We start from the raw sequence: 12,653 nt of genomic DNA, 5'->3' as shown, positions 1-12,653 counted from the left end.
AGTACCAGGGAACATCTAGAAGGGGGCATGACAATGCAAAAATACTTAGAAACAGTAACAGCAACCCTGGAAGAACTAAGGGAAAAGGGACACCTTCCCCAAACTTCCCCACTGAACTGTAAAATACGTAGTATTAACCCAGGAGACTGGGTATTGATTAAATCCTGGAAAACCTCTCCACTCACTGCTCGCTTTGAGGGCCCCTTCCAGGTGCTGCTTACAACAAACACCGCAGGAAGAACAAAGGAGCGGGGGTGGACACATGCAAGTCCAGTGAAGGGTCCAGTACAACCCCCAAATGAGGCAAGCAAATGGGCTATAGGCAGCAGAGACAATAAAGACTTGAAATTGGTCCTGAGGAAAACAGCAAAAGAAGCGCAACCCTGAACACAACCCCCCACGGGAAGCATCTACATTGTTATCCTTAAATCCTTAAAGCTTGTTAATGTTTGTTATAGTACAAGGTCAAGTTTTGTTCAGCTAAGAATGACAATCAAAATAAGATCTCAGTTTCTGGTACTGTTCCATAGAGCACTCTCCTTGCAACCCTAATTGGGACCAAATTGAAGAAAGGGAGTCGGTACAATAAAGGTCATGGCAGAATGTCTCCAGAAGAAGGGAAAACCAGAAGTGGGAGGCAAGACTGGATTGGGAACTACCTCCAGGAAATACTCTCTGGGCACCGAGAAAACCCCTGTGGTTCGAGAGGTGAGGAGGCCAGCCCGTACCAGACTCCCACTCGTAGCAATGCTACTACTCACCCACTTTGGAGGAAGTGGAGGAAACACTTGTGAGAAGTGTTACTATCCCTTGTATAGAGGAGATACAGTACGTGTACTCATCAGAGTACACACAGACATGAATCCCAAATGCATCGATCACTCCCAGTTAACAACCTGTAAAGAAGAAAATAAATTATATGGGCTGGCTAAAAATATTGCAAACCCAAGCCAGAGGATGTCAGGAGAGTGCCCTGTGAAAGAAAGATGGGTATGCTTTGAACAAGGAAGTGAAACCACAAGGAAAGTGATACATTCAAAGAGAAAGAAGTGCAATTGAAAAGACAAAGGGATAGAGAGGGACAAATATACAGAAAGAATCTTTTTTATCAATATGGTACAAAAGAATTTAATTTGACTCATTGTTGAGTGTGCAGGGGGACACACTTAAGTGAAATTTGGCCATGGGACAGTATCAGTTTAGGTCCCCTAGACATTTTTAAATGGATTACATCAAGAAAAAGCACAGTGGTACCCAAAAGAAGGGAAGGTGAGTGGAAGCTTAAATCAACAACAACAGAGGAAGAGTTCAATAACATTAAAAAGTGTGTGCTGGATTGGCACGGCTAACAAATCAGCCATGGCATTGCCTTCTGCTAAAAAATCTGGAAGAGAAGAATGTGAACGAATGTGCATTACAAAGTAAAGTTCTTGTTGAATGGAAAGAAGTAGGATTAACTTTTTAAGCAAACCGTATAACTGATCATCAGAAACTTCTTTCAGCAGAGATCCTTCTGCTCTTTCCACCACACCTGCAACCACCACCACCACACCTGTAAATTGAATCCGTTACTAAATTAAAAGGAAATGTGAATTTTGAAAAGACCCGTACAACTGCTGCTAACTCTGTAATCTGTGCAGAACCATCTACTTCCTCGGTATCTGATTCCCATTTTTTTGTCTCTGAATTTTGCCAAGCAATCACAGACCTTTTAGACTTCCCAGAACCGTCTGTAAAAAATGTGATTGCCTCGAGGGGTGCATTATTTCTTAAAGGCTTATGAATTAATTTTAAAGATGAACTTAATAGCTCATGTTTGGGACAATTGACTGAAATTTTTCCTGCAAAATTTTCCAAAGCAAATTGCATGACTTCTGAATTTTGAATTAACCATTCTAAATAGATGGATGTGACAGGCAGAAAGATTTCTGCAAAATCTTTTCCTGCAAGTGAAAGCATTCGAGATCTAGCCTTGATAATCAATTGTGAAATAATTTCAGGGCAAGTTGTTATAGTTTTACCCAATTGACGAGACAGGAAAACCCACTCTAAGATTATCAGATGGTCCTTCTTCTCTAGATCCCACTGGAATATTAAACCATGAAGCTATGGACTCTCTCCTAGAACTGCAAACAAAAAAGACAGGTTAGGATTATACCGATGAGCCTGGCACATCTGGATGGCTCTCATCACTTTGTCCAAAGCATTTTGAGTTTCTTTGTTGAATTCTCGCGGTGAGTTTAAAGCTGTGTCTCCTCTCAACAAGTCTGCCAGAGGAGCCAAGTCCTGATTTGAAAGGCCTAGTAGTGGACGAAGCCAGTTCAGAGTCCCCACGAGCTGCTGCACTTCATTCCATGTCTTTGGATTTGTCCTTAGCTGGAGTGGCTGCGGGGTTACCGTTTGTTCTGTCATCCTCTATCCTAAATATTTCCAGGGAGGAAGTGTCTGTATTTTTTCCTTTGCTACAGCGAGTCCTGCTTTCTCCACTGCTGAGATGACCTGATCTGTTGTCTCTTGCATTGATGCTTGGTCCTTGGCTGCTACTAAAATATCTTCCATGTAATGTAATATGAGAGAATTTGGATATTGTGCACGAACTGAGGAAAGTATTTTTGCAACATACCCCTGGCATATACTCGGGGAATTTCTCATTCCTTCTGGTAGAGAAAGCCAATGATATCTTTTCAAGGGTGCTTGCTGATTTATGGATGGGATGGAAAATGCAAATCTTGGTGCATCATCTGGATGCAAGGGAATATTGAAAAAACAGTCTTTTAAATCAATAACACTTAACTTCCAATCTTTTGGAATCATAACAGGAGAGGGTAAACCTGGTTGTAAAGAACCCATTTCTTGAATCACTTCATTAACTTTTCTGAGATCCTGCAACAACCTCCACTTCCCACTGTTTGGCTTTTTGATTACAAAACCTGGGGTGTTCCAGGGACTAGTAGTTGGAGTTAAGTGACCTTTGTTTAACTGTTCCTGTACCAACTGCTCTAAAGCAGCAAGTTTCTCTTTGGGTAAGGGCCACTGGCTGACCCAGACGGGTGTATTAGATGTCCATGTCAGTTTTAAAGTGTTATGTCCATCAACAGCTTTTGTTAAAATCCAGTTTCTAACCTCACACCCCATTGCGACAAAATGTCCCGGCCCCAAAGAACAAAATCAGCTCCTACAACGAATGGTCTTGTGGTGGCAACACGACCTGCAGGCCCCTCAAATGTGCCTGAGTGGGAGCTTCGAAAGCTCTCACAGTGACCACCAATAGCTGCCAGCTGAGCCAGCGCAGGCACCGTGGCCCAGTCCTGTGGCCATTCCGGTGTCAGATGCCGTCTGCTCCGGGATCTGTCAGGCCACTGAGGGTGATGGCTGCCCGAGGGGCTGCAGCACACAGGTGAGCTGAGGCCGCCCGCGGCTGATGAGCCTGGTCCAGGCCATGGCAGCTGTGCTGTTCTGGGACTCTGGTAGGAGGAAAGCTTGTGCTGTGGTCAGTCCTTTGGGTAAAAAGCATGGAGGGCCTGGACACAAAGCTAAGACTGTAATTTCCTGTGAACAGGTGACAGAGAGCACAGCTGGAATGACATAAAAACCTTCTGCATGGGATCTGCTCACTCCCACGATGAGGAACTGACGTGGTTGTGGTTCAGGCCCCAGCTGTCCTGTGGGCGCTGTGTGAGCAATGGCATTGGTCAGCACCACTGGCTGGGCTGGGGACAGCTCCAGTCTGGCACCTGGGGACATTGTGGTCGGCAGTCCTGCACAGACGTGCTGCAGCTCTGACCGTGGTGGCCTGTGGTGCTCTCTGCCCCTGGTGCAGGGTTCCTGTGTCATGGCAGCCACTGCCCCGTGCCGGGCTGCACGTTTCCCGGCAGATGGCACGGACAGCCCTGTGCTGAGTGACAGCTGTTAGCACGTGACAGAAACCTCTGCACCCACTGTTTCTGGGCAGTGGCCTTCTGCGGGCCCCAGGACATCCCCTTTGAAATGACCTCTCTGGCCACACGAATGGCACGTGTCCCTTGGAGTCTGCTGGTTTTCAATTGCACCTCTGAATGCTCTTAGAGCCTCTGCTAGGGCTTGTGTTTGCATTTCTGCTGCGTTTTCCTGCTGCTTTGGGGTGTTTTCCTGAGCTGCTGTGATGGCACTGGCCAGCACCTCTGCCTGCATGGCTGCTGCAGGCTCAGGGGTGCCCAGGCGGTTCAAGCATCCACGAGCTGGGTCAGGCTGGGCTCAGGACCCTGTGGCAATGCACCTAACACTTTTTTGCAGCTCGGGTTTGCATTAGAAATTGCGAGCCATTTTAATAACTCTTGTCTGGCTCCGTCTATTGGAATCTGCTTTTCCAATGCTATTTTCAAACGGTCCAAAAACTTAATATAAGGCTCATCTATTCTGTGTTTTATTTCTGTGAAATCTAGTTCTGGTTTGTTGCCATCAGGAACCTGTAACAAAGCTGTTTTTGCTGCTTCTTTGATATCCTGTAATACTTGTTTATTGAGAGTCCGGGCTTGTGTTTGAGGATCTGTATGAGCTCCTCCACCTGAGCTGATATATAGTCAAATTTGCAGTGGCTGGAGTTCCTGCATAACCTCCTAAAAGGTCATTTAACAAATGTTTCCATGCCAGTTCCCACAGAGAAAATTCTCTTGGGGACAGCAGGGATGTGCAAAGCTGCTTTAAATTGTGTGGAGTAAATACATTTGCTGTAAAGGTGGCTTGTAAAAGACTTCTGAAATATGCAAAATCGCTACCATACAAACGAGAGGCTCTGCAAATCTCTTTTAACTCAGCAAAACTGATCTGCTGCCAGCTCCCTCTCGGTGCAGGACCTGCTGTGCACCTCACAGGAAAAACTTTTAACTTTGATGCAATTCCCCACTCTCCTTCCTGAACTGCATCCTTTCTTATCCTCTGCCAGGTATCTGTGAGTCCTCGTGTGTTAAACTCTTCCTTAGATTATTTGGAATTACATTGTGGAGCATAGGAATAATTCATTTTTTGTTCTGGCAAGGTGTCTGACATGGGCGCCGCCATCTTGGACAGGGTGACTTCCGGGGCTCACATCCGGTTCCCACGCTCGGCGGGGAGGGGGCGTGCCCTCCCGGGCTGTGGGCGGGGAGCAGGGGCGGGGACACTGCCTGGCCTCCGCCCACAAAAGGGGCGTGTCCCTGCTCTGATGGGCAGGAGCTCAGGGAGGAGCCACCCAGGGACTGCTGGGAGCCCGGGGAGGAGGGCGAGCCACGCCCATGAAGGGCGGGGCTGGGCCGGGGCCATCATGGCGTCTGCCATGAGCTCCTCTGTTCTCAGAGTGGGCACAATCGGCTCGGCTTTTTTCCATTGTACTGCCAAAATTCACCGATTTTGAGCACCAAAGGGAGCTTTTCAGAGGGAATACAGAGGACTTAGGTATGGCAGGGATTGTGAAAGATGTGGTTTGCAGAGGAGCCTGGCCAGGGCTGGTCTGCTCCCCTCTCTCCCGGGACGGGGGTGGGGAAGGGGGAGGGCGGCTAGCCTGGCCACCTCCCGGCCACTCCTCTGGGGTTTCTGGTTCTCAAGTGGAATAAGGGAAGGCTTCTGGGTCCCCTCAGAACTCCTCTTTCTCCTCTCCTCCCGGTCCTGCTGTTGCTGCCTGCATTCTGCCCTGTCCCTGATCTTTGCTTGCTTGTGTGCATTCTTTGCTTGCTTTGCACTTTCCATTGTTACAAATTTTAAGACCGTCCTGAATATTGGACGCAGCTTTAAGTTGGACTTCTTATTCTTTTCCATGTTATGTAATTTCAGTCCAACCGAATCCCGGAATTCTGGATCGAGTTTCTGAGACATGTCTGAGTTTGGGAACTCTGTTAAGACCCATTTTACAAGCTTTTTAAACTGTTTGTTGTCAAACTGAATATCTTGAATTTCTAACTTATAATTGAAATATGAAAAAAAAATCCTGCTCAGCTAAAGACAACCAATTTCCCATGGTGGCACTCACCAGAGTTTTCCAGTTGTGCTTCTTGGTATGAAATTCCTCCCCGGTCCTGGGTCACAACAGTGACAAATCAGCTGAGCTGAGCGGCAGAGTCCTCTGAGGCTGCGGTGCTGCTCCAGTCCCGTCTCTGATTACAGCCTCCTCTTCACCAGTATGAGGCTTTGATTCCAGATTCCCTCTCAATCTCAAATGCCTTCTTCTGGGTTTTCTATTTTAAAGCGACAAAAAACTCAGGTGCAGGCCTGCTCCCCCAAAACACGCAAATATCAAGTAAAAATGTCCTATTTTGATGGAGGTAATCAAAAAATCCCTAGACCATCTTCCTCAATAGGAGAAATACTGTCCGGGCGCCACGTGCTGGGTTCTTTTTTCTCGGGCCGGGTGTTATAAACCTTCAAAAAGGGAACCCAGCACACCCAAGGATAGCTCAGCTATTACCTTTGGAGGCAAATAATGAGCAGGATGGCTTCTGCTGCAGTGTTAGAAACAAAAAGGTTTAATAAAAGGCAAAATGACAAACAGAAAATCCGATCCAGGTACAGCAGTCTGCCACTGGTATAAACACCTTCACAAAAGCCTCGTGGTCCTTTTGTCCTCCTCTTTTCTACTTGATGGGCCAGGCAGGACCTTTTCGCTTCTATCCAATTAGGTGACCCCAAGGTTTTAGTGAAGCCTCTGGGGTCTTATGAGGTGGCTTTTCACCTGATAGTTGGGAGAAACTTCTGGGCTTTTTTACTTTTTTGGGGGACAAAGGCTAGCTTTGCCACTCTGTCATTAGGGGGGCACTCTCCTACACCTCCCCACTGGGGAACAGCTCCATCTGATCCAGCTGTCCCTCTTCCTTTCTCCAGAAATGAAAGGAGAGCCTGTGCAGAAGGAAGCATTTCCCAGAGGAAGCAGTGCTTCCATGCCAGCCTCTGCTGCAGGAAGGGAGGCGATGCCAGGCACAGGCACAGGAGGTAATTGCTGTGCCTCTGGGCCTGAGCCCTGCTGAGGCTTGAGCTGCCCTCTCTGCTGCTTGGCAGTGCGGGCACACAGCATTACCTGACCCCCTTGCAGTGCTCGGTTCCCTATACAAGGGGATCCCAGCACACCATGGAACGCTTCCCATCTGTGCTCCTTTCTAGATTGGGATCGTGACTTGCATCATTTGGAAATGCTGGTAAACCATGGTTTAAGGATCTTGGAGCTTGATGATGGTAGGTTGTCAGCAACCCTTTCCTAACAGAGTAATCACTGTCCAAGTGTAATCGTTGTCCAGAGGAATATTCCTCTGTCATTTCCCTTGAGATCCTCTGAAGTTTGATGGATTCTGGAAATCCTGGCCTCAAAGTTTCTACTATTGTGCCCAACAGTGATCACGCAGGATCGCTGTCAGTGAGAGAAGGGAGCATTTAGCTTTCAGCCTTCCTCCTGTGTGCAATGCCAGTGTGTCCTTCCATGTGCTCTGTGCAGCCAGGGAGAAGGGCAGAGAGGGAAGGGGCCGGGCCCAGGGCTGTGCCCCGGGGCTGAGCCTTTGGCAGCTCCTTTGCCAGCCCCAGGGAGCCCGAGCTGCTCCTGTTGCCACTGCCAAGCCCTGGCCCTGCCCGGGGCTGGCTTTAGAGCTGCTGGCAGCTCCAGGGAGTCCTTTCTGCCCCGACTGCCCTGCAAGGGGCTCCTTCCATCCCAGTGTGGGGCCACTGCAGGCACGAGGTCCCCCTGCCCCTGCTCCTGAGTGGGAGGCAGAGCTGAGGGAGTGCCTTGGAGGGCAGCAAACACCCAGGTGCCCTCACTGCCACTCGGGCCTGAAGGAGAATCTTCATCAGGGTCACAGGAGCTGTTGTGTCCTGGCTTTCTTTGCAGCTGAAGTTGATGAAGATGATGCTGTTGATGAAGATGATCGGGATTCCCAGCCCATACCCATTACTGAGCCTCTGGGAGATGCTGAGGGTAGGTAAAGACTTTCCTCCGTGGGAGAGCTGACAGCTCAGAGCCCAAAGCTGGGCCAGGGAGGCAGCGCTGCAGGTGCCAGCACAGAACCAGGCACGTGTGTGCCCTCACCCTGCACGATCCCCTCACCGCTCCTGCGGCTCAGTGGTGCCCGTGCAGATCAGCAGAGATGGCAGAAGCTTCTGTGGCTGTTGAGTTACAGGTGTGTCTGCAGGGAGGACTTCTCCTGCTCCTTTGCTGATCCCTACACAGAAGCCTGGCTCCCATCGCAGAGGTGAGTAGTGTGTCCCTGCTGACCCCACAGGCTGAGCACTGGTTTTGTGGGATCCATTCCTGGGAAATGGAACTATTTCACTTCAGGTCCCCTGAGAATGGAGAACAAACTTAGAGGAGACACTAAGTCCTGGAGGCATCCAAACACATGGAGGAGATGCCGAGTGATCTGGAGAGACGCCATGGTGGGTGCATTTCCCTCATGCTTCCCCTGGGACTCAGCAGCCGGGGCCTTTGGCTGCACATCTGGACACGCCGTGCCCGGAACAGCGGGAAGGGATCCATGGCAGCCTCGCTGCCCCGCTGCTGCTGCTGCTGCTGCTTTGACACCCTGCAGGGCTGTTTCCCAACCTGGCCTGGCTGTAGCCTTTTCCCAGCCCCTGCAGGAAGGCATTGGGCATTAGCTGACAGGCAGCCCAAACTGCACCATGTGCCTGAGATCCCCTGAAATTTCATAGTCTCCAGGATGATCACTAAGGGTGGGTATTATGATGAAGATGGGCCCTGGTCTACCCAGAAAATTGTGTGGATTCCTGATCCTTAACCATGACTTTCACAAGTACTGGCTGCTGAAGATGCCACCTCCCCAGTGGGGAACAGCCCCACCTGATCCAGCCGTCCCTCTTCCTTTCTCCAGAAGTGGATGGAGAGGCAGGGCAGAAGGAAGAATTTCCCAGGAGAAGCAGTGGCTCCATGCTAGCCTCTGCTGCAGGAAGGGAGGCCATGCCAGGCACAGGCCCAGGAGGTAATTGCTGTGCCTCTGGGCCTGAGCCCTGCTGAGGCTTGAGCTGCCCTCTCTGCTGCTTGGCAGTGCAGGCACAGCCTGGACTAGAGCGGCACAGCCCAGGGGAATTATCCCGAGCAGGCTCAGGGCACTGAGCAGTCCTGCTGGGGTCCCTCCATGGGAGACATGTCCTGAAACCTGGCAGCGACTGCACGGGGTGCTCACGGTGGGGAAAGGACAGAGGGGGAGAGCAAGGCTCCAGTGTGTCCTGAGAGGGCCTGGCTGTTTGCCCTTGGGATCTGGGAGCTGTCCCAGCAGAAGGATGGCAGGAGGGACAGAGGGAGGGAGGGATGGATAGCTGTGGCACTGCCTGCTGCAGTTTTCCCCCATGCTTTAGGGAGGATTTCTTCTGTGTGTGAGGGAGAGAGCCACAGGGCCCTACACTGCTCCAGCCACCCCAACAAGGAATGTTGCTGAGGGCAGGGAAAGAGTGTGGAGAGTGATCAGGAGCCAGCCCAGAGCTCCCCAGGCCCCTGTGCAGCTTTGGCCATGTCTATTCACATCTGGCTCCCACGGCCTTACCCAACCCCCTTGCAGTGCCCAGTTCCCTGTGGCAGAAGGGGATCCCAGCACACCCTGGAAAATGTTCTCATCTGTGCTCCATTCTAGATGAGGTGTCTGGGAAGGCTTCTCCATCAGCTTGGATGAAGAAAGTTTTGAAGCCCTTGGAGCCTCCTGCAGGTATGTTCTCAGTGTGCCACCAAGGAAGAATTGTAGACAAGCGGGCAGGCACCAGGTGACAGAAGCTTCTGTGGCTGTTGTGTTACAGATGTGTCTACAGGGAAGACTTCTCCAGCTTCTCCAGCTGCTACCTTGGATGCTGCACTCAAGCCCAGCTCCCGTCACAGGGGTGAGTAGTGTGTCCCTGCTGACCCCACAGGCTGAACCCTACTTTTCTGGGATCCATTCCTGGGAAATGGAAATATTTTTCTCTAAGGTGCTCCAACAGGGAAAATCCAAGATACAACAGATAAGATATCCCTGGAACCATCCAAACAGATGAGGCAAGAGCTGAAGGAACTCCTGCAGACAAGACAAGGTGGGTGCATTTCCCTCATGCTTCCCCTGGGAGTCAGCAGCTGGGAGCTTTGGCTGCACATCTGGACACGCCGTGCCCGGCACAGCAGGAAGGGATCCCTGGCAGCCTTGCTGCCCCGCTGCTGCTTTCACGCCCTGCAGGGCTGTTTCCCAGCCTGGCCTGGCTGCAGCTTCTGCCCAGGCTCTGTATGAAGTTATTTGGCATCAGCTGACAGGCATCCCAAACTGTAACACACCCTGAGATCCCCCACAATATCCAGCCCTGCAGATTAGGAATAGGGTGTCTGTTTGGAGGTAGAAGTGCTCTCATCATGCCACTGTAACCTGGCCATTTTCCTGCTCCATAAATTTCACAAATATTACCTCTGATGCCACCACCCAATTGGGAACAGCTCCATCTGATGCAGCTGTCTCCCTTCCTTTGTCAAGAGATGGACATAGTGCTTCAGTGGAAGGTGGCATTTCTTGAAGGAAGCACTCCATCTTCGGTGCCAGCCCCTGCTGCCGGAAAGAAGGCAAAGCCAGACACGGGCACAGGCACAGCAGGTAATTGCTGTGCCGGGCTCAGGCCTGGCCGGGGCTGTGTGGCAGCAGCTCTTCCCCCAGGGCCTGCCCTTGCCCAGCCCGGCAGCAGCCAAAGCTGGAGGCGCCTCGGCTTCCAGGCCTCTGGAGCTGGTTCAGAGCCCCGGGGAAACGGGACTGGTGCAGCAACGTCCCTGGCGCTGCAGCTGCTGCGGAGCTGGCCCTGAGTGCCCAGAGGCCCAAGGCACAGGAGCAGCCCCGAGCGGGAGCCCTGCCGCCAGCCCAGGGCCAGAGCCAGCCCTGGCTCTCGACTGGGCAGGGGCTGCGCTGGGTCCTGACAGGGCCTGACCCTGTCCCCTGGGGCTGGGGGAGCTGTCACGGGGCAGGGAGGGCCAGGGCTGGCAGTGGCTGCTCAGGGATGGCTTTGGCCCGTGTCCCTGGCAGCAGCCACTGCCCAAGCAGCTGCGCTGCCCCCGGGCTCTCCTCCCGGCCTGCTGGGCTTTGTTGGCTGGCACAGCCTGTGCCAAGGGCCGGCAAGGTGCCTGCAGGCCCCAGCTCTGGGGGAAACAGAGAACGTCCTGCCCGTATCCAACGTGCTGCCAGCTCAGCAGTGCAGCACAGCACGGGCTCACACTGCCCATTGCTCCCACAGATGCAGCCGGCACCACAAGACCTGTTCCCAATGCCCAGGGTGGCCTCGGAAGGGGTTTCTGTCAGGGAGCAAGCTGCTGGCCAAGGTTAATGGCAGGCCTGCTTCTTTCGGAGATTATCATTATTTTATGCTGTGTCTGAATTTGGAGTTACTGGATGAGAAAATAGTGTTTTCGACACCTTTCCCAGGAATAGGTTCTTATGAAAACCTAATGCAGAGAGGAAACATTCCCAGAGAGCCTGGGGTCGAGTTGTTGCCAGTCCATGATTGTCCAAATAACTCTGCTGAGGGTTCTGCTGCTGCTGATTTCATTCGTTGGCCTCTCAATTGCGGGGCTGGCTCCCACTGAGGCTGCCTGGCCAAGAGCAGCCCCAGGGGCACAGGGCAGAGGCAGAGGGAGGTGGGGAGGAGAAAGAGCAGGGCCGAGGTTGCCCTTGAAAGGCAGAGGCGCTCTGGGGCCCGCTCCTGGCCAGGGACCCTGCCCAGAGCCGTGCCCTGCTGGCCGGGGCCTTGAGGGGCAGCTGTCCAGCTGGGCCCAGCTGTGCCAGCAGCTCCAGCCGTGCTGGGGAGCCTTGCCAGCTCTGGGCCCTGCTGTGCACGAGGGTCCCTGTGTGCCACTGGCAGCTGGGGCCTCAGCCACCTCCTCTCTTCACAGGAGCACCTCTGGACAGGAGTTGGAAGACGGTGGCTGCACCTCACACCCAGACAGCGTGAGCTGCTCCTCCCACAGTAATAACGGCCTGGACAGCCCTCTCAACTGTTCTGTGAAGGGAACCCAAGAACAGCCATCTACAAGGAAACCTCCTACTACCCTGTAGATCCCACTGCCGCCTGCTCTCCCCATGGGTCTCCCCAAGATGCCTTCATCCCTTTTTTGATCTCCCTGCATCCCATCCCAGCCAATTCTCAAGGTCTTCTGGAGACCCCAGGCCCAGCCGAGCACCCTCCAGCCCATCCTGAGACCAACACATCCCTGCCTCTGCCCCTGAGCTCCCTGGCCTTGCCCTCTAAACAACACTGGAGTTAAGCCCTGCTGCCCCACCAGGGTAGGCGATGGCCCCTTCTTCTGTTGCACTACAGAGATGGAGCTGCCACCCCAGTGTCTGGGTGGTAGCAGCAGCAAAGCCCACCCGGCACCAGCACTGGCTGAGCTCCGTGCCCAGGGGCAGCTGGGGATGGCCACGGTGTGGGCAGGCAGGAGCCAGGCAGGGGCGGCTGTGCCCAGCGGCAGTGTCTCGATGGGCTGGGGGAGCCCGGGGGCAGGCAGCAGTGTGGGGCTCCTGAGAACAAGCGACCCTATTTTGTCTTTGTTTTTCATTTTTAGAAATTTGTCTTTAAAAAAATATTTTAAATATTTTTTTTACTGTAGAGAGACATCCCTAAATATTTATTCCCGTGTAGTGCAGTAGTTAAGGACTTTACAAAGTAATTTTAGAATCCCGAAAAGGCAACCGTATTTTTTCTGGACTTCTAATTTT

General features: G+C 52.2%; 2 long non-coding RNA genes across 2 annotated transcripts; both read left to right on the top strand.

Moving 5' to 3' along the window:
* Nucleotides 1-5,258: 5,258 nt before the first annotated feature.
* On the top strand, nucleotides 5,259-8,912 carry LOC135307059 (uncharacterized). Its single transcript, XR_010367800.1, has 5 exons — nucleotides 5,259-6,936; nucleotides 7,105-7,176; nucleotides 7,820-7,906; nucleotides 8,109-8,180; nucleotides 8,267-8,912. It is a non-coding gene; the product is annotated as an uncharacterized LOC135307059 (long non-coding RNA).
* Nucleotides 8,913-9,725: 813 nt separating this feature from the next.
* On the top strand, nucleotides 9,726-12,293 carry LOC135307551 (uncharacterized). The gene is made up of 3 exons (XR_010368286.1): nucleotides 9,726-9,813; nucleotides 9,901-10,002; nucleotides 11,831-12,293. It is a non-coding gene; the product is annotated as an uncharacterized LOC135307551 (long non-coding RNA).
* The last annotated feature ends 360 nt before the right edge of the window (nucleotides 12,294-12,653 follow it).

The sequence above is a fragment of the Passer domesticus genome, chromosome 9 (genome assembly GCF_036417665.1).
Source record: "Passer domesticus isolate bPasDom1 chromosome 9, bPasDom1.hap1, whole genome shotgun sequence".
Taxonomy (NCBI): domain Eukaryota; kingdom Metazoa; phylum Chordata; class Aves; order Passeriformes; family Passeridae; genus Passer; species Passer domesticus.
Note: the sequence above shows the minus strand (reverse complement) of the source record. Positions and strands in the feature narration are given on the sequence as shown.